General features: G+C 43.2%; 2 long non-coding RNA genes across 2 annotated transcripts in view; both read right to left on the reverse strand.

The window, feature by feature from the left end:
• Nucleotides 1–20,367, reverse strand: part of LOC144336418 (uncharacterized) — a 100,046-nt gene that overhangs the window by 6,637 nt on the left and 73,042 nt on the right. The window contains exons 3-4 of the long non-coding RNA XR_013408199.1: nt 17,237–17,266; nt 14,868–14,975 (exon numbers count right to left, since the gene is read on the reverse strand). This is a non-coding gene — a long non-coding RNA (uncharacterized LOC144336418). The remainder of the gene's footprint in view (nt 1–14,867; nt 14,976–17,236; nt 17,267–20,367) is intronic.
• LOC114673867 (uncharacterized) lies at nt 698–3,415 on the reverse strand. Its single transcript, XR_003724724.2, has 3 exons — nt 3,352–3,415; nt 1,136–1,253; nt 698–992 (listed from the first exon to the last, which is right to left on the reverse strand). It is a non-coding gene; the product is annotated as an uncharacterized LOC114673867 (long non-coding RNA).

Genomic DNA, 20,367 nt, shown 5'->3' on the forward strand with positions numbered 1-20,367 from the left:
TAAAAAAATAAAGCAGACATTGGTACCAAATATTTGCATAAGGCTCTTTTCCTAATTTAGTGCTTCAGTGTTTTGGCCATTTCTTGACATTATCTACATTTCATTAATCCTGAAGTTTCCCACTTCTCTCTAAATACCTATTGAAACACAACAGCGCAGTGGTCTTTTATCTTAGTGCGTGGCTGTTGAGTTCTCAGATTTAATTGTTGTCAGTTGCTTGGTGATAATATCATGGAGGTGAGAAAAGAAGAGGCAGCTGGGTAATCAGCTTTGCAGGCAAAACAGTATAAATTCCAGGGGCCCTGCCCCCAAGTAGCCACACTGGACCTGTGTGTTCACTCAGAACAGCTCCAAAACCCCTAGTACTTCTGTGTCACCCATTTCCCTACAGTTCCCAGAGAAGCACTCCCATTCAAAAGTGTGCAACCCCTCCCATACCCTTCTTCGTGACTTACAAAAAAATTCCCAGATTTTCTTTTAAGTATTCATCCCTGATGATAAACAATCTATATTTTTCCCGAAAAGAATGGCCTCATTCTCTGCAGTCACTTGAGGGTTATTAACATGTTCCTTTACAAATCCTATAGACCAAGTGGATTAGCTATAGCCACTTCACAGTTGGGGTCACTGCGGTCTAGAGAGAAGAGGGAACGTGCCCAGCATGTAAGGCATGATCTACTGATTGGTTAACAGATTTACTGAGTGCTGTTTATTAATTGATGCAATCCTTAGAGTACCAACATTATCCTCATTTTATACATGTGGAAATGATAGAGGAAAGAGAGGCACAGAGAAGCTGAGTCACTGCATTTGGACACACAGGTAGTAGGTGGCAGGGTGGCCACACACTGGAGCCCTTGCCTGGATTACCACCCTGGGTGTGGAGACGGCAGTATTCCTGGAGGCTGAAGGAAAGGATCCAGACTCAGTCTGCAGAAATGCTCTGAGTCCTGGCTTCTTCAACAGGACGCTTCTCTCCTGTTCACATATTCCTTAAGGAAAACATGGGACTCTATGATGTTTAATATAATAAAGAACAGGGCTTTTGACTGCAAACCTCTCTAAGGAATGATCATCCAGTAAAGGGTATGCAAAACAGAATTATTAAATAAAGAGGTGGAATGACTTTAACTACCAATCCCTTCTCCAAGACTGAAATTGCAGAAAAAGAGACGGGGGCTGCTTATTTAACTGAATTTCTAGAAAGCAGGCTCTGATAACCACTTGCTCCTGTCATCTTGGTAAGTGGATTCCTGCACAAGGGAGAAAGAAAGTCATCAAATCCAAATGACTTCAAGCCAGCTCCCAAAGCAAGCCTGGCAAATTGCTCAGCTGACAGCAGGTAAGAGGACTTCTAGGGAGAGGAGCTCACGCGGCACCTCCTAGCTGGGGCTGCTGGAGTTGGCAAAAAGAAATGCCTGACACCAAGCGGAATTTGAATTTCAGATAAACAATGAATAATGTTTGTATGTAAGTATGTCCCTGTTGTTTAGCAATTCAAAGTCAGTGGGGCATCCTGTATTTTATCTGGCAACCCTAATCCCAACACTAAAAAGATCATAATAAGTACATGGTATAGTTTCCCTAGATGACTAAGCCTTCCTATCTCATTATACCCTGAAGACCTGAACTTCTTTCACTAAAAAGAACAGGAAATTCTACATTTATACATTAAATAATGTAGGGAATTAAAATATGTCTGATAGAAATCAAACCAACCAGCCAGGCACAGTGGCTCACACCTGCAATCCCAACACTTTGGGAGGCCAAAGCAGGCGGATCACTGGAGGTCAGGAGTTCAAGACCAGCCTGGCCAACATGGTGAAATCCGGTCTCTACTAAAAATGCAAAAAGTAGCCGCGCGTGGTGGCGCATGCCTGTAGTCTCTGGTACTCGGGAGGCTGAGGCAGGAGAATGACTTGAACCTGGGAGGTGGAGGTTGCGGTGAGCCAAAATCATATTGAACTCCAGTCTGTGCAACAGACCAAGACGCCATCTCAAAAAGAAAAAGAAAAAAAAGAAATCAAACCAACCTACCAGTAGTGTGAGGGGGATTTTATTACTTCCCTAGTAAAAGGAACGATTAAAAGTTGTTGAAGGCAAGATGTGATGGTGTGCACATGTAGTCCCAGCAGTTTGTGAGGCCAAGATAGGAGGACCACTTGAGCCCAGGAGTTTGAGACCAGCCTGGGCAACATAGCAAAACCATGATTCTACAAAAAATTTTTAAAGCCAGCTGGGTGTGGCGGTACATGCCTATAGTCCAAGCTACTCAGGAGGCTGAGGCGGGAGGGTCGCTTGAGCCCAGGAGCTCGGGACTGCAGTGAGCCATGAGTGTGCTGCTGTACTCCAGCCTGGGTAACAAACAGAGCAAGACCCTGTTTCTTTTCTTTTCTTTTTTTTTTTTTTTGAGATGGACTCTCACTCTGTTGCCCAGGCTAGAGGGCAGTGACGCGATCTTGGCTCACTGCAACCTCCCCGCCCCTGCCCCAGTTCAAGCAATTCTCCTGCCTCAGCCTTCCGAGTAGCTGGAATTACAGGCACCTGTCACCACACCAGGCTAATTTTTTTTTTTTTCCCCGAGACGGAGTCTTGCCCTGTCGCCCAGGCTGGAGTGCAGTGGCGCCATCTTGGCTCACTGCAAGCTCCGCCTCCCGGGTTCGAGCGATTCTCCTGCCTCAGCCTCCTGAGTAGCTGAGGCTACAGGCGCCCGCCACCACGCCCGGCTAATTTTTTGTATTTTTAGTAGAGACGGTCTCAATCTCCTGACCTCATGATCCGCCCGCATCAGCCTCCCAAAGTGCTGGGATTATAGGCGTGAGCCACCGCGCCCGGCCTAATTTTTGTATTTTTAGTAGAGACGTGGTTTCACCATGTTGGCCAGGCTGGTCTCCAACTCCTCACCTCAGGTGATCCACACTCCTTGGCCTCCCAAAGTACTAGGATTATAGGCGTGAGCCACTGTGACTGGCCAAGACCCTGTTTCTAAAAAGAAGAAAGGAAGGAAGAAAGAAAAAAATGTGTAAAAGATGACTGAGCTGGGAATGAAGAGAAACGGGTTCTGGTTCTGCGACGTCTAACCCTATAATCAGCTCCACCGCCGGCCACACAGCTTCCTTCCTCCCCTACACTTCAGCTCAAATCCTGGGAATGGCTTACGTATTTGTAACGGCGGAGGAACCAGGGAAGAGGGCCTGAGATGGAGGATTTCTGTATTTTTGTGTGGCTTGCGGGTTGAAACCAAACTATTGCTTAATATTTAAAAGTGCATATCTAATTAACACAATTAGATATTTTAACAATTCTATCTACAATATATGCACCTGTTTTCATTAAAAATAAGAATGATACCTCTCTGTCCCTGAAGAGAGAGCTGGAGAGGAGTGGGTGTTGCAACGCTCTGCCACTAGTGAGCATCAGGTATCTGATTATTTTCTGAGGGTCAGATTCCTCACCTGAGAAACAAGCTGGACTGAAGACCAGCTGGACTAGGTCTAGTTCTAGGCATTCTAGAACTCTTTGACTTGACAATTCCTCAGTAGGCTTTTGTAGGCTGCAGGAATTTCCCAACTCAGAGAAGAGAGTTAGTATCACCGCTTAGCTACTTTCAGCTAGGGGACAAAGTGGCTCCAGCTTTACTGCCAAATAACAACCACAAAATGTGGCCAGGCATGGTGGCTCACACCTGGAGTCCCAGCACTTTGGGAGGCAGAAGGGGTGGATCACTTGAGCCCAGGAGTTGGAGACAAGCCGGGGCAATATGGTAAAGCCCTGTCTCTGCCAAAAATTTAGAAATTAGCCCCGCATGTTGGTGCCTGTTGTCCTAGCTACTCTGGAAGCTGAGGTGGGAGGACCACTTGAGCCAAGGATGCAGAGGTTGCAGTGAGCCGAGATGGCACTACCGCACTCCAGCTTGGGCGAAGGGAGTGAGACTCTGTCTCACAAAAAAGAAAAAGAAAAACCAAAACCATAAAATGGAAAGGACTGAACCTTAAGTAAAAAAAAAAATCCTTATTAAATAATAGCAGCCTTCATTCTTCTTCATTAGCAAAACGTGCCAAAGGAGCAGTTGTTCAAAGGCGATTGCCTCTGGCCCGTGCCCACAAGCCTCCTTTCAAAAGGAAATTAACCCTGTGAGTCATGACACAAGCATATTCACACTCCAAGTGAGATAGGAGTCAGATAGCGTCATAAACCTTCCACCCCAACTGTCTGAACAGGTTGAGAGGATTCTGGAATTACTGCTCTTTGGGCCATTTCCCAGGTGGAAAACGTCCACACAGTCACTGTGGTTACTTGCTTACTGCCTGGCAGTAACCATGAGTTCCCCAGGCTTCACGCTCCACCCGCTGTCAGCTCATTGTGCAGGTAGTAATTCCTCAGTTACCCACATTTATGTTTTGTACGTTAATTATTTCACTCTAAATATCAGCAAAACTCATTAGCAGGTGTCTGACGTTGGTAGAAAGCCTCCTGACTATCTAATACTAGGAGTAAAAGAAAACATAATGGCTATTTAAATATGGCCACACAAATGCACTGAAATGTACAATACAAACTCCAGTGGATCTAAATTGAAAACTTTTCTCAAAAAGTTCAAATCTTTGAAAAGTATATTTAATAACACTTTTTAAAGTTATTAAATTACAACAGAAAGACTTTGAGTTAGAAAAGCTGGATTGCCTTTAAAGTAATGATAATAAAACTTATTATTATAAAATTGTTTGGGCTGGGTGTGGTGGCTCATGACTGTAACTCCAATACTTCAGGAGGCCAAGGCAAGAGAATCGCCTGAGCCCGGGAGTTTGAGAGCAGCCTGAGCAATATAGCAAGACCTCACCTTTCGCAAAATGTTTAAATTAGCTGAGCGTGGCGGCACATGGCTGTCGTTCCAGCTGCTTGGGAGACTGAGGTGGGAGGATCACTTGGGCCCAGGAGTTCCAGGTTGCAGTGAGCTATGATCATGTCATTGCACTTCAGCCTGGGTGACAGAGCAAGACACTGCCTTTATAATTAAAACAAACAAACAAACAAAAAAACAAAAACCAGGGGCAGTGAAAGCATCCCTTTCCTCTAATGACACAAAGTATTTAACAATATGTTTTGCTCCATTTGCGCTTAACAAGTGGGAGTGATGGTTGGTGAAAATATTATTCAGGAACAAAGAGACCTTTGGATTCCTCTCCCTGTATATCAACACTCAAAATGAAGGCGGAGCCCTTTTTTCTCTGTTTTCTTTTTGGATCAATGTGAATAACTCACCAAGATCAATTAGTTCCCACAGCAGATCTAGGGTCGCTCTCTATCCAGCTTAAATTCTCCAGATGATGGCCAAATCTTTCATTTTCTTTTCCAGCTCTACCTGTGCTTAACATCTGGTTTGAGATTTTTTTTTTTTTAATTCATTTAAAAGCAAAAGTGAACTGGATTCTTCCCTCTGGAGCTCTGGGAGATAGAAGAGTGTTCTTTGCATTCTTCATGTGTGGCCCAGTTTTCTTGTGGGGCCAGGCTTATGTTTGACAGTCCCCAGGGACTGTGCAGCAGCTGCAATAGTCCTAGCCTTCCAGTAAAGGCACTTTGGGACCTGTGACAAGGCACCAGGACTACTGTACAGGGCTCCCTGCTCTGCCTGCTGCCAGCGTCTTCTGTGGCCACTGCCTGAGTTTGAGGGGAGTCAGGGTGGTAGACAACTGACAGGTACATAGAGGTACTGAGACAGCTCCCAGAAGCGCCCCAGAGTGCTGGGGCCCTGGTTCTGGATTTTCTATGTGCAGTCCCCAGGGTTCAGACCTTTATGTCCAGGCCTGGAAAATCAAAAATGCAATTTTCCTTTTGGTTCATTCAATGAAGCCATCTTTCAACACCTTTTCTGCATCCCTGGATCTCCTCACATTCTTCCTCCCACTCCTTTGGGGAAGTCAACCTTGTGGTCTAGAACTCATCCATGACTTAATCATCCTTGGTGCCTCCCCTCCCTCCTTCTTTCCCTCCCTCCCTCCCACCTTTCTCCTTTCTTCCTTCTTCTTTCCTCTCTCCTTCTCTCCCTTCCTTCCTCTTTGAAACTATTTTGTTTCTCTTTCTTTGTTCTCTTGCTGAATTTCCCATCTCTGTCCCACTTGCCAAGCCTGGAGTCTTTCAGAAGACTGTATAGGTTATTCTAGAGCAGCACTGCTTAATGGAGATATAATGTGCGGCACACGTATAATGTGAAGTTTTATGGTAGCTGCATTTTATTTTATTTTATTTATTTTATTTTTTTGAGATGAAGTCTCAGTCTGTCACCAAGGCTGGAGTGCAGTGATGCGATCTCTGCTCACTGCAACCTCCACCTCCCAGGTCAAGCGATTCTCCTGCCTCAGCCTCCCGAGTAGCTGGGATTACAGGCACCTGCCACCAGGCCTGGCTAATTTTTGTATTATTCGCACAGACGGGGTTTCACCATGTTGACCAGGCTGGTCACGAACTCCTGACCTCAAGTGATGTGCCTGCCTCAGCCTCCCAAAGTGCTGGAATTATAAGCATGAGCCGCTGTGCCCAGGTAGCTGCATTTTAAAAAGTAAAAAGGAACAGATGAAATTATTTAAATAACATTTTATTTAAACCAGTATATTTGGGTATTATTTCAACGATAGTATCATTTCAATATGTAATCAGTATAAAAACTGAGCAATATTTTGCATTCTTTTTATCATACTGAGACTTTGAAATCCTGTGTGTATTCTATACTTACAGCACATCCCAATTTGGACCAGCAGCATTTCTTTTTTAAAAAAAGTCTTCTTGTGTTTTTAATGGACAAATGATAATTATATATTTACAGGATACAATGTCATGTTTCAAGACAAGCACATATTGTGGAATGATCGTGTCAGCAGAGCAGCCACATTTCAAGTGCTCAGTAGCCACATGTGGTTGGTGGTGGCCATATTGGACAGTATACATGTAGAGACTAATTTGCCCTCACGTTGTTGTGGCAAGGATTGATAATTACCTCCCAATGTTTCTTTTCCCTTCCAGTTTAATAATAGAACTTCAATTTTTAGGTTTTATTTTTTAGCCTCCCCTGCAGCCCGGTGTGGCCATGAGACCAACTTCAGGTCAACGAGATGTAAGTGACAGCCCAAGATTCCACGTTTCTCCTCGTGGGGGAAAGACGTGCTCTTTGCCAGCTCCACTCTGTGTTTAACATCTGACTTGGGATAAAAGATCTTTACAGAGGAAGAATAAGCTGACTTCTCTCCTCTGGAGTCTGGGAGAGAAGAGTGTTCTTGGTCTTGTTTCCTCAGTTGGACTGAGCCCTGAAATGCCTTCACAGAACTGTCATGGCAGTCATGGGCTCTTAGCCCCTGTACTTCTCTGGGAGAGAAATAAGCTTCTGCCTTATTTAAGCCATGGGTATTTTGAGCTTTTGTAATGCTCCTAATCTGAACTGATTCATTTCCATAAGATGGTTTTTGCCCACAACAAAATCAGTCACAGCAAGTAGCAGGTAACCTTGGAAAATACTTTTGGCAACACCTCGTAAAAACATCTGCAGTCCCGTGTCCATTGCAGCATTATTCACAATTGCCAAGATATTGAAACAGTCAAAGTATCGATTGATAGATGACTAGATGAAGAAATTGTGGCATAGATACACAATGGAATACATACTCAGCCTTTAAAAAAGCAGATCCTGCCATCTGTGACAATATGGATGAGCTTAGGGGACATTATGCTAAGTCAAATAAGCCAGACACAGAAAGAAAATTACTGCATGATACCAGCCTGGACAGTATGGTGAAACCCCGTTTCTACTAAAAATACAAAAAATTAGCCAGGCATGGTGACATGTGCCTGTAATCCCAGACACTTGGGAGGCTGAGGCAGGAGAATCACTGAACCCAGGGAGGCGGAGGTTGCAGTGAGCTGAAATCGTGCCACTGCACGCCAGCCTGGGTGACAGAGTGAGACTCTGTCTCAAAAAAAAAAAAAAGAAAAAAGGATAATACTGCATGATCTTACTTGTAAGTGACATCTAAAAAACTAAATTCAATAAATTGAATATGTAGAACCAGAGAGCAAAAGGGCGGATACCAGAGGTGAAGGGGGCCGGGAGGGGAAGGGTCGAAATGGGAAGATATAGGTCAAAGAGTACAAAGTTGCACAACTGTTGAATGAATAAGTTTAGAAATCTAATGTACAACATGAGGACTACAGTTAATATTCTATTTTATATTGGTAATTTGACAAGACAGTAGATTTTAGGTGCTCTGATCACACACACACATACACACACACACACACATATACATACACAGTGGAAAAGTAGCTATAGAGATAACGTACCAATATATCAATTTACTTGACCATAGTGACCACTTCACTATGTATATGCATGTCAAGATAAGTATATTGGCCAAGCACAGTAGCTCACGCCTGAAATCCCAACATTTTGGGAGTCAAAGGCAGAGGATTGCTTGAGTCCAGGAGTTCAAGACACGCCTGGGAAATATAGTGAGACCCCATCTCTACAAAAAATTTAAAAATTAGCTGAGCATGGTGGTGTGTGCCCGTAATCACAGCTACTTGGGAGGCTGAGGCAAGAGGATTGTCTCTACAGAAAAAAAAAATTAGTTGGATGTGGTAGTATGTGTCTGCAGTCCCAGCTACTCAGGGGCGCTAAGGCAAGAGCATCACTTGAGCCCAGGAGTTGGAGGCAGCAGTGAGCCATGGTTGCACTGCTATGCTCCAGCCTGGACAACAGAGTGAGGCTCTGCTTCTCACAGAAAAAAAAAAAAAAGGTAAGTATCTGAAAATATACTCTACACCTTAAATATATTCAATTAAAAAAGGAATAAGAAAGTAAGAAGTAGCAATTTTTTCCATTTTCCATAGTTATAACACTGACAATAAATTTAGTTCTGTTGATCGAAAAACAAAAATTTTTAAAAATAAGTCATTAGTTTTTTTTAAAGTTCATTAGCCATTGTTTCTGTGACAGTCATTTTATTTCCCTTGCACCTTTGTGACTGAGGTTTCGTGTAGTGACACGGGCATAAGGAGGACCCTGCGTGGGTCCCCTGAAATGTGGTCGCAAAGCAACCACCAGTCCACATTCCTCGGTCCACAAGGATGTCACGTGAGACTTTTGCTAAGTGTCTTGCTGAAATAAGTCATTTCTGACTATGATATTTTCCTGCTCGTCCAGTGCAGTGCTACGGCATGGAAACGAGGCTGTCTGGCACAAGCTCAGGTTTCAGGGAACTCATGAGAGTGCCTAGCAGTCATTACTTTCTTTAATAAATGCGCACAGAGCCCCTTCGATCATCTGTTCCCGAGTTTTCCTGAAGCTCAACATTAAATGTAACCGGCACACAGACCCGTAAGCCACCTTTCCTGTTGTGTGGAAAATCTGGAACTCATTCACCCATCTCCTTTCTTTTGCTGTCTCTCCATTCCCCCCAGTTTCTCCGGTTCAGATGGTCCTGTGATCACATCTGCAAGTTCTTTCAGGACTCTGGGGTGCCATCTAGCTAAGCCAACAGCCATCCCTGCTCTCATTTTAAGCAGTTAGATGCTCTCTCTGCCTGTGTTGAGAGCATTCAACTTGGGCTAAAGATCATTCTGCTTGACAGAAAACAAAAGCTTTATCTTTTGTGCTGTTTTATCAGATACATTACACTTTTTTCATTTACATTGATGATCTTTCTTTTTGTCTTTCCTGGATCTATCAGGGCAAAATGTTATTTGCTGTCCCTAATATGCTTTACACTGCAAAATCTCATTAAGTAGATATCAGTTTAATTCAAGATATACTATCCAGAGCTGCAAGGATTCCCTTGCTGCTATAGGATCCATTGGTATGATAGGTTAATTTGTATTATTATAAATATACTAAAGGATTCCACATGTAGTTCTATTTTTTCCTATTCCTTTCAGTTTTGAATTAGTCTTCAGTCTTTGTCATATATTACAAATAGTGTTTTTAAATTAGTAAGTATCAGAAGTAACATGCATCATGTACTAAATCACACCATTCTGTTCTCCATAAATGATGTCGGTATCAGAAGGTACATATTTCTTTCTCTCCATGCTTCCTGTCCAGTGAACATGTTTACATGCCCATTCGTGGCTGATCTGTCAGATCTCCAAACACCAAAGAAGGCCTGCAAAACCTTACACATTGGCCTCTTCGAGGACCAAACCAACTGAAAACCTGTATTGGCTGCGTGAGTCCCAGTTCCCATGAGGGATGTCACCCAGCCACCTGGTGCTGACGCTGTGCATTGCTGCAGAGGAGGCCTCTGTTTCCTCCAAAGCTGGTCAACTCTCACTGTAGGATTTCCACTGAGGGGCATGGCAGGACTTTCCTAAGGGGGCTGCAGAAATAACCCAACAATCACCCCGCTTTCCTCCCATTGCTGCCTGTTCTTCAGTGCATTTTTACATTTGGCTGGGGAGCCTCAGCCATTGCAGGAAAGGGAGTCTGGGAGAAGGCTAATGGGAGAGAGGCCCCTTATAACTGCTTCAATTTGAGCAGATTTATTCCTGTTTTCAAAACTTGTATTTGTTGTATTAGTCAGAGTTGCTCAGAGAAACAAAATTAATAGATGATTGATAGGTAGATGGATAGACAGATAAATAGATGAGAGAGGACATGTTAGAGGAGTTGGCTCACCCAGTGATGGAGGCTAACAAGTCCCTTGAGAGGCCATCTACAAGCTGGAGAATTTGAGGTGCCAGTAATATGGCTCAGTCCAAGTAAAAAGGCCTCGGGACCCGAGGGTCACTGGTACAAGTCCTGGAGTGCAAAGGCCAGAGAACCTGGGGTTCAGTCTAAAAGCAGAAGAAGAGCTTTCCTAGCTCCGGAAGAGAGAGAGACCAATTTGCCGTTCTTCTGATTTTGTTCTGTGTAGACTCCAGCCAATTGGATGGTGCAAATCTTCCCCACTTAGGTACGTCCGACTGCCACGCCAGTCTCCTCGGAAACACCCTCACTGACACACTCCAGAATAATGTGTTATCAGTTCTTTAACTTGACACCTAAAATTAGCTGTCACATTTGGCATCCTCCAAAGATTTTGTTTCAAAAAAAATCCTTCGAGATGGTTTATAGTAATAACTATCTTTGGAGGCTACTCCTATCTGCCCCCCCACTTAAGGGTGGTAGATTTCGCAAATAAAAATACATGACGTTCGACTGAATTTGAATTTTGGATATGTAATAAGATTTTTTTAGTATAAGTACGTCCCGTATTTTTCATGGGCCATATCTATACTGAAGAATGATCAGTTGTTTACATGAAATTCCAAGTCAGCTGGCAGTCCTTCCCTATCCAATGAACCAGCGGCCCTTTGTCCCACTCCAGAGTCGGACAAAGCGTGCCTTGTCTCACTGACCCCTGTTGTGGATGAGCCCTGCGTCCTGCAGCAGCAAAGTAGGGCCACGCCCCTCAGGCCCGGCCTCTGCTCTCTTCTCACTCCGCTCCAGGCCTCACGGACCCAGCTCACCTTAACGTTTATCATCAGAACCAACGCCCCTTTCAGGCTTCCGGGGCAGGCTGACTTTCATTTCTCTTTATCACTGCAAATGACCCACATCAGCCTTTCCAGCTGTCAGCTGGGAAACAGAATCCTTCAGTGATTTCCCAACAGAGGCTCTTAGCCGAGACTGTCGATCTACAGTTGGCGGGTGTTAGGGGTGAGGGTGGCGGGGGCTGACAGATCCCGAGGAAGGGCCCAGAGGTTGAGGGAGGTGGGAAGGAGGAAATGTGTTCTGCCACAGCTGTAAAAGGAAAGGAAGGATCTAGAAGATGGCTTAAAAAAGGATCCCGTCTAAGATAGCAAAGACGTCTGACCACGTGCTTCTGGTACTTCCCATCTTTTCTCAGCAAAGAAGGAGGAGCCTCCAAGGTGGAGTTTGAGCGCATTCGCGGGTCTGCCATTTAGGGGCCTCGCCCAGCCAGGAGCCAACTGTGGAACCTTCCTGGCCTTTCCCCATGGAACGGGTGCTAGTGCCTGTCGTGCTGGGGTTGCGTGGGTGTTAAATGAACTAACTCTCAAAGTTGGATTCCTATGCCTTCCTTTCTCCATTTTCCAAAACTAAATTTCTTTTCTCTCACCAAATAAAACTGAAGTTAAGGCTGGGTGTGGTGGCTCACGCCTGTAATCCCAGCACTTTGGGAGGCCGAGGCAGACGGATCACTTGACCTCAGTAGTTTGAGACCAGTCTGGCCAACATGGTGAAGCCCTGTCTCTACTAAATATATAAAAATTAGCTGGACGTGGCGGGGCATGCCTCTAATTCCAGCTACGCAGGAGGCTGAGGCATGAGAATTGCTTGAACCCAGGAGGTGGATGTTGCAGTGAGCTGAGATCACACCACTGCACTCCAGCCTGGGCGGCAGAGTGAGACTCTGTCTCATAAAAGTAAAAATGAAGTTAAACAAAATAAAATGATTATGCCTTGGAGAGAATAAAGTGAGGAGGAAAAAAAGAAAATAATCATCTAAAAATATTGACCTTAAAGCAAATTACGCAACTTAATTTGAAAATATGCCAATCAGCCAGGGAATATGAGGAGATTCTGTTGATGGACAGTGGACTGAACACACACATTTACTGCTTCTCCTTCCAGAAACATGACTGAAATTATGGCAAAGGGACAAACAAAAGCTGTAAACACACAGAACAAAGAGTACAGGAGGGAAGACAATAGCAAAGGCCGAAAGCAGGAAGAGTGGTGAGCTGACTCTGCTCCCCATAAGGCAGTTCGGTTTCCCACGGGAAGCACAAGGCAGCCAGGGAAATGGCAAGGCAGTGCCATTCTGGAAGAGAGATAAAGGAGGGAATGGAACAGGGCAGGTACATCCTTAGGACCCTCCCTTACCTTCAGCTGAGTGAGTCCCACCTTGTTGGGGGGTGGGGGTGTGTGCAAGTTGCTTCCTGAATGTTTGCTGTCAGGTGTAAGCCCCACAGGCAAGAAATCGAATATTTTTCTTTTCTTCTGGGGAAGACGATCAACATGAGAGAAAAATACCTAAAAATCCTGAAACTGCGGGTGTGGAAGGGTCCTCACTGAAGAAGCTCAGCCTCCAAGCAAGCCTAAGCTCCCTTCCATATATGCAAAGTATTCAAACAGCTTTTTAGTAGTTAAATTTTATGCAACGACAGGAAGCCAAGGATGATCAGACATCTGAGGGGGAGTTTCGTATATGAAAGGTGTAGTTCTAAACATCAGTTGGGGGGAAAAATCAATTCAGAGGAAACCTGGGCTATCCATAAAAGTAAAAACTTAAAAAAATTCAGGAACATTCTCACAGAGATGAACAAATATTTTATCCATGCAACAAAAACAAGATGTCACCAAAAAACTTTTCAGGAAAAAACCCAACTCTTTTTTGTTTTGTTTTGTTTTAGACAGAGTTTTTGCTTTTGTTGCCCAGGCTAGAGTGCAGTGGCACAATCTCAGCTCACTGCAACCTCCACCTTCTAGTTTTAAGTGATTCTCCTGCCTCAGCCTCCCAAGTAACTGAGATTACAGGCACCTACCACCACGCCCAGCTATTTTTTTGTATTTTTAGTAGAGACGGGGTTTCACCATGTTGGTCAGGCTGGTCTCGAACTGCTGACCTTGTGATCCACACGCCTCGGCCTCCCAAAGTGCTGGTATTACAAGTGTGAGCCACCGCTCCTAGCAACCCAACTCTTAAAAAATTGAAGTACCCACATTTAAGATGCCTGTAACCATAAGACATCCCATTATTTTCTGTACCATTAAAAAAAGAAAGCCATGCATGGTGGCTCACTCCTATAATCCCAGCATTTTAAGAGGCCAAGGCAGGAGGATTGCTTGAGCCTGGGAGTTTAAGACCAGCCTGGCTAATAGAGAAAGATGCCATCTCTACAAAATTAAAAGATAAAAATTAGCCTTGTGTGGTGGTAAACACCTGTAGTGAGCTATGATCATGCCATTGCATTCCAGCCTGACCAGCAAAGCAAGATCTTGCCTCAAAAAAAAAAAAAAAAAGAAAAGAAACAAAACAAAAAAACAAAAGAAAACCACTAACCAATGTATGACACTGCTTAACATTTACAAGTTTTGCCTATTGAAAAAGTCTTTTAGTGTTACTTAGAGATAAATGTATGAAATATCACCATTGCTTGTTTATATAAAAGAAAAAATAAGCAAAACACTTTACCTAAGGAATTCATAAACATCTTCACATTTAAAGTGTGAGTTCTCTGAAACCAGTTCCCAGCTCAGAATTATTGACATTGTTTTTTCCCCATTTAATATCTTTCTCCATGTCATTAAGAGTATTGATGATGCATTATATTTTAGCCAATTGTTCAACTAGTGTCAGAGATTTTTTTTCTAAGCTATTGATACCAATTTTCAAATTTTGAAGCTAGCACTTAATTTGGCTTCATTTAACTTAAATAATCATTTCGCTTTTCTCCATTGAATCGCATCACTGAATGTCATGCTGTGTTGGCCCAAGGTCTGCAGGAATCTTCTGACAAACTAAGTTTCAATGCTTCAATGATAATCCTGTACAATGCACAAATCGGTCATACCAACTCCTTGTTGCTTTGAAAGTTTACTCATTTATTCCAAAAGATTTGACATTTTTACTGCCTTCAGTTGCATTTCCTGATATGTAGTATCAACATGTGTGGCATCAACCATGCATATAACTCAACTGAGGAGACGGCAAGCTTGTGTATGCAGAAGCAATGGCAATGACGCTGTGACTGGTACCTGAACAATGGTCATTGTCACGGTTCATTATTTATGCAATACATTCTGACCACAGAGGTTATAAACTGTGAAAAACATACATCTTAGAATCAATTAAGAACATTTAAAAAATAGCACTCACAGGCCAGGCACGGTGGCTCACGCCTGTAATCCCCGCACTTTAGGAAGTCGAGGCGGGTGGATCATGAGGTCAGGAGATCGAGACCATCCTGGCTAACACGGTGAAACCCTGTGTGTATTAAAAATACAAAAATTAGCCAGGCGTGGTGGCATGCGCCTGTAGTCTCAGCTACTCAGGAGGCTGAGGCAGGAGAATTGCTTGAACCTGGGAGGCGGAGGTTGCAGTGAACCATCTCAAAAAAAAACCAGAAAGATAAAGAAAAAATAGCACTCACTAGAACAGATGGAAGATAAAATTTAAGAAATCTCTCAGAGAATAGGAAAAAAAAGACACAGAAAAATAAAACGAAAGAGAAAAGATAAGAAAATTAGAGAACCAAACCAGAAAGTCCAACAAATGAATAACAAGGGTTTGAAAGAGAAGAGAGTACAGAACATAATAGAGAAAACAACAAAGAAATGATTTGAGACCATTTCCTGAAACTGACCTATAAGAGTTTTCAGGCCCAGCACTGTGGCTCACACCTGTAATCCCAACAATTTGGGAGGCCAGAGGATCACATCAGCCCAGGAGTTTGAGACCAGCCTGAGCAACATAGGGAGACCTTATCTCTGCAAAAAAAATTTTAAAATTAGCTCAGTGTGGTGGCACACACCTGTAGTCCCAGCTACTTGGGAGGCTGAGGTGGGACGATCACTTGAGCCCAGGAGTTTGCTGCCACAGTGAGCCGTGATTGCACCACTGCACTCCAGTCTGGGTGATAGAGCAAGAGCCTGTCTCAATTTAAAAAAAAAAAAAAAAGCAGCTTTCAGATGGTAAGAGCACACAAAGTGCCAAGAATAGTTATAGTAAGACTTTAGGGTACATCATTGTGAAGAATGAAGAACTTAAAAGATCTTAAAAACTTCCCAACAGGGCTGGGCATGGTGGCTCACACTTGTAATCCCAGCATTTTGGGAGGCCAATGTGGGAGAATTGCTTGAGGCCAGGATTTTGAGTCCAGCCTAGGCAGTATAGTGAGACCCCACCTCTACAAAAAAATTTTAAAACTTACCCAGAGGCCGGGCACGGTGGCTCAAGCCTGTAATCCCAGCACTTTGGGAGGCCGAGACGGGCGGATCACTAGGTCAGGAGATCGAGACCATCCTGGCTAACACGGCGAAACCCCGTCTCTACTAAAAACACAAAAAATTAGCCGGGCGAGGTGGCGGCGCCTGTGGTCCCAGCTACTCGGGAGGCTGAGGCAGGAGAATGGCGGGAACCCGGGAGGCGGAGCTTGCAGTGAGCTGAGATCTGGCCACTGCACTCCAGCCTGGGTGACAGAGCGAGACTCCGTCTCAAAAAAAAAAAAAAAAAAAAAAAAAAAAAAAAAAACTTACCCAGGCATAATGGTGTGCACCTATAGTTGTAGCTACTTGGGAGGGTAGGATCACTTGAGCCCAGGAGTTTGAGGCTACACCTCTAGTCTGGGTGACAGAGCAAGACACCATCTCTATTTTTTTAATACAGTCATATTACTGTGAAATGATCCAAAGTTTTATTCTTAAGAGGGTCTTGTGCCCCAGTTACAGGGAAAATTCTTTTTTTTCTTTTCTTTTATTATTATTATTATTATTTTTAAATTATACTTTATGTTCTAGGGTACATATACACAATGTGCAGGTTTGTTACATATGTATACATGTGCCATGTTGGAAGACACCATCTCTAAAAACAAAAACAAAACAAAGAAACTTGCCAAAAAAAAAATCTGATTTCTTAGAAAGGAACAGGTCTTAGAATGGTTCTGGACTTCTTAATGACTACATTGTATGCAAATAAAAGAAAATAATATAAAAATTCACAGGAAAATGATATTTGTATTTAGATTTCTCTTTCCAGTCAAATTTTGATTAGATATGAGACTGGAATGAAGATCTCTCCAGATGTTCAAGGTCTCAAAACATTGATCTCTGAGTACCCTTTCCCAGAAAGATACTAGAGAAAGCATTCCACCAAAATAAGTGAAAGAACTTAAAAGAAGACATTCCGTGAAGAGACTGAGAGAAAATCAGATGTATTGAGAGGAGATTTAGACCATGGGAAAATTTAGAAATATGCTAATATATGTTGCTTAGAAAACTAAGCAAAGGCAAATACTTGACATTTACTAACCCCAGTGAAAATACAAAGTTAGCAGTAGAGGAAAAGTCATCATCGTATACTGTATGGCTCAGCTACACAGCAGTGGCTAGCATTTAGAGTCATAGTAATCAGTGAATATTGATGTACTCAAAATTGGGATATGTAATGGGAGTATGGGAGGTGGTCAAGTAACATTTGTAGGAGATGGGGACATGGAAGGAGGCAGCGAAGAAGTAAGTCCTTACCTTCTGATGTGGGAAGTCAGCAGATGGTACCTAAAAACGAAAAATCAAGAAATAGCAGTGTAAGTGTGCTATTAGCGATAGGAAGATGAAGACCAACAGTTGTTGCTGAAAGTTTGAGAGTAGTTTCCTTCTGCTATGATTTGAATGTTTTTCCCTCCAAAGCTCATGTTAACATGTAATTGTGATTGTAACAGTATTAACAGGTGGGATCTTTAAGAAGAGTTTGTGAGGTCCTGCGGGCTCTAGCCTCCTGAATGGACTCACGCTGCATTACTGTGGGAATGGGTTCACTTCTTTTTGTGCTCTCTCTCACCGTCTTTTGACCCTTCCAGTATGTGGCACCTTCCACCATGTTATGTGGCAACAAGAAGACCACCACCAGATGCTGACATCTGATATTGGACTTTCAGCCTCTAGAACTGTGTGCCAACAAATTTCTGTTCATTAAAAATTACGCAGTTGAGGCTGGGTGCGGTGGCTCACGCCTGTAATCCCAGCACTTTGGGAGGCTTAGACAGGTGGATCACCTGAGGTCGGGAGGTTGAGACCAGCCCGGCCTACATGGAGAAATCCCGTCACTATTAAAAATACAAAATTAACCGGGTGTGATGGTGCATGCCTGTAATCCCAGCTACTCGGGAGGCTGAGGCAGGGGAGAATCACTTGAACCCGGGAGGCGGAGGTTGCAGTGAACTGAGATCACATCATTGCACTCCAGCTTGGGCAACAAGAGCGAAACTCTGTCTCAAAAAAAAAATTACGCGGTCTGTGGTATTCTATTATCGCAATACAAAATACACTAAGACATTTCTAGACATTTGATAGCCAGAACTAGAATGAAAAGGCAGTGCAAGGGACTGCTCTTTTTTACAGTAAACCTTATAGAATCATTTCATTCATTAAAGTGATATGCGTAATAAATAAATAATAACAAAATATTTGGAGAGTAGAAACAATAAAAGAGGCATCGTAATGAGGTAATTACCAGAATGGGAGGCTGGGGCCCAAGTCTTTTAACTTCTGTAAGACTCAGTTTCCTCACATATAAAATACAAATTATAGTAGGGACCATAATTTTCTGGGCTGATCACAAGGGATAAAAAAACTAAGATACATATAAAGGTCTTGTAAATTTAAAACACCATAGAAATGTAGAAAATTGTATTTATTAAGTGTGTAAGGCAAAAGGCAGAGTAATAAAACTAGTGTAATGCAAAGAAACATCTGGCTCTTTGATACTTGTCTGCAGTCCTCAGAAACTTGAACTGAAAAATCTCTGCCATTCATAGTAGATGGCATGGTTAATGTTTATGGAAAAGAAGATGGTGCCACCTTTCACAGAGCACTGAGGCTGCTCTTATGAAACAAAACACCAATGGAGTCTGCAGCCAAACTAGTGTTTTATGTGCATTGTACACATATCCAATGTGTATCACATGATGCTTCCCAAGGTTGCTCCTGAGCCATCTTGCCTACATGCCACACAAACATGGCTGTCCATTTTGGCTGCTACAACAAAATACCTTGTAAACAGCAGAAATCTGTTTTCTACAGTCCTAGAGGCTGAGGAATCCAAGATCAATGTGCGAACAGATTCTGTGTTGGGTACGGGCCGTTCTCAGGCCTTCTTGCTGTGTCCTCACATGATGAAAGAGGGGAACAAAGGACCGCTTCTGTAAGACACTAATCCCATTCACGAGGGCTCCACCTTCATGACCTAATCAACTCATAAAGGTCTCACCTATTAATACTAATGCATTGGAGAAAGATTTCAACAAACGAATTTTGGGGGTGACACAAACATTCAGACTATAACAGGGACCAAGTCTGTGGTGTAGGTAATAATACTGCACATATTTCAAATTCTTGGTTTTGAAAATATGCTGTGGCTATGTAAGATGTTATCACTGGGGGAAGCAGGGTGGCAGGAACACACTGTACTATTTTTACAACTGCTCGAAAGTCTAAAAGTAATTCAAAACAAAAAGTTAAAAAGTAAGTATTTAGATCCAACCAATGCCCCAATTTAAAGAGAATCCAAACTACATCTGGACCCCAAAGGAGGTCTGAACCTTCCAAGAACACTGGACTGTGCGGTGCTACAGCAAGTGAAAGGCTGTATCAACACCTAACAGGCTGATCTCTTCTCACCAAGGAACGGGCTTTTCCCATTTCCATTTTCATGAACCATTGGTTCAATACTTCCCCTGAAGCCACAGTTTCATTCATGCCATTAAGAAAAATTATCAGGTATATTCGCCAACCTTGGGAAAAGAATATAATCATTTTGTTTTCTTTCAGACACAAAGTAGGAAATCAGAAGCCCTGGGTAACTTGAAAATCCCAACTTTGTTTTATTTAAGGGATGCCAAGACTCCTTGTGCCCCTGGCACTGTGGGTGGGGAAATTTCCTGCATGCCAAATTGCTAATGCAAGATGCATTAGCCCATAGCTTTAGACGTTCCAGATTTCTTGGCACCAAAGGGTTATGAATAATCCTCTGAACTCCCCTTGACTGTTGGAGGACTTTCAAAATATTTTCTAGTCCTTACTTCTACTGCCCTTTGATCTTGTCAGGGAGAATGCAGGAGACCAACTTCTTTATTTCCTGGACTAGCAGCAATGCTTCTCCAACTTTAACAAACATAGGAATTACCTGGTAAAAATACAGACTCACAGGCCACACTCCTTGAAATTCTGGGATGGGGCAAGTTGTACCCAATACTGACAATGATTCCGGGTGATCTGATGTGGGGTTGACTATATATCACACTGTGAAAATCACTGGCAGAGAGATATAAAAGATAAAGAACATCCTAAAAAAGTGCTTTGAAGGCTGGGCATGGTGGCTTATGCCTGTAATCCCAGCACTTTGGGAAGCTGAGGCCAGTGGATCATATGAGGTCAGGAGTTCAAGACCAGCCTGGCCAACAATGACGAAACCCCATCTCTACTAAAAATACAAAAATTAGCCAGGTGTGGTGGCCGGCACCTGTAATCCCAGCTACTTGGGAGGCTGAGGCAGGAGAATTGCTTGAACCCAGCAGGCTGCAGTGAGCTGAGATTGTACCACTGCACTCCACACTCCAGCCTGGGTGACAGAGAGAGACTCTGTCTCAAAAAAAAGAGCT

The sequence above is a fragment of the Macaca mulatta genome, chromosome 18 (assembly GCF_049350105.2).
Source record: "Macaca mulatta isolate MMU2019108-1 chromosome 18, T2T-MMU8v2.0, whole genome shotgun sequence".
NCBI lineage: Eukaryota > Metazoa > Chordata > Mammalia > Primates > Cercopithecidae > Macaca > Macaca mulatta.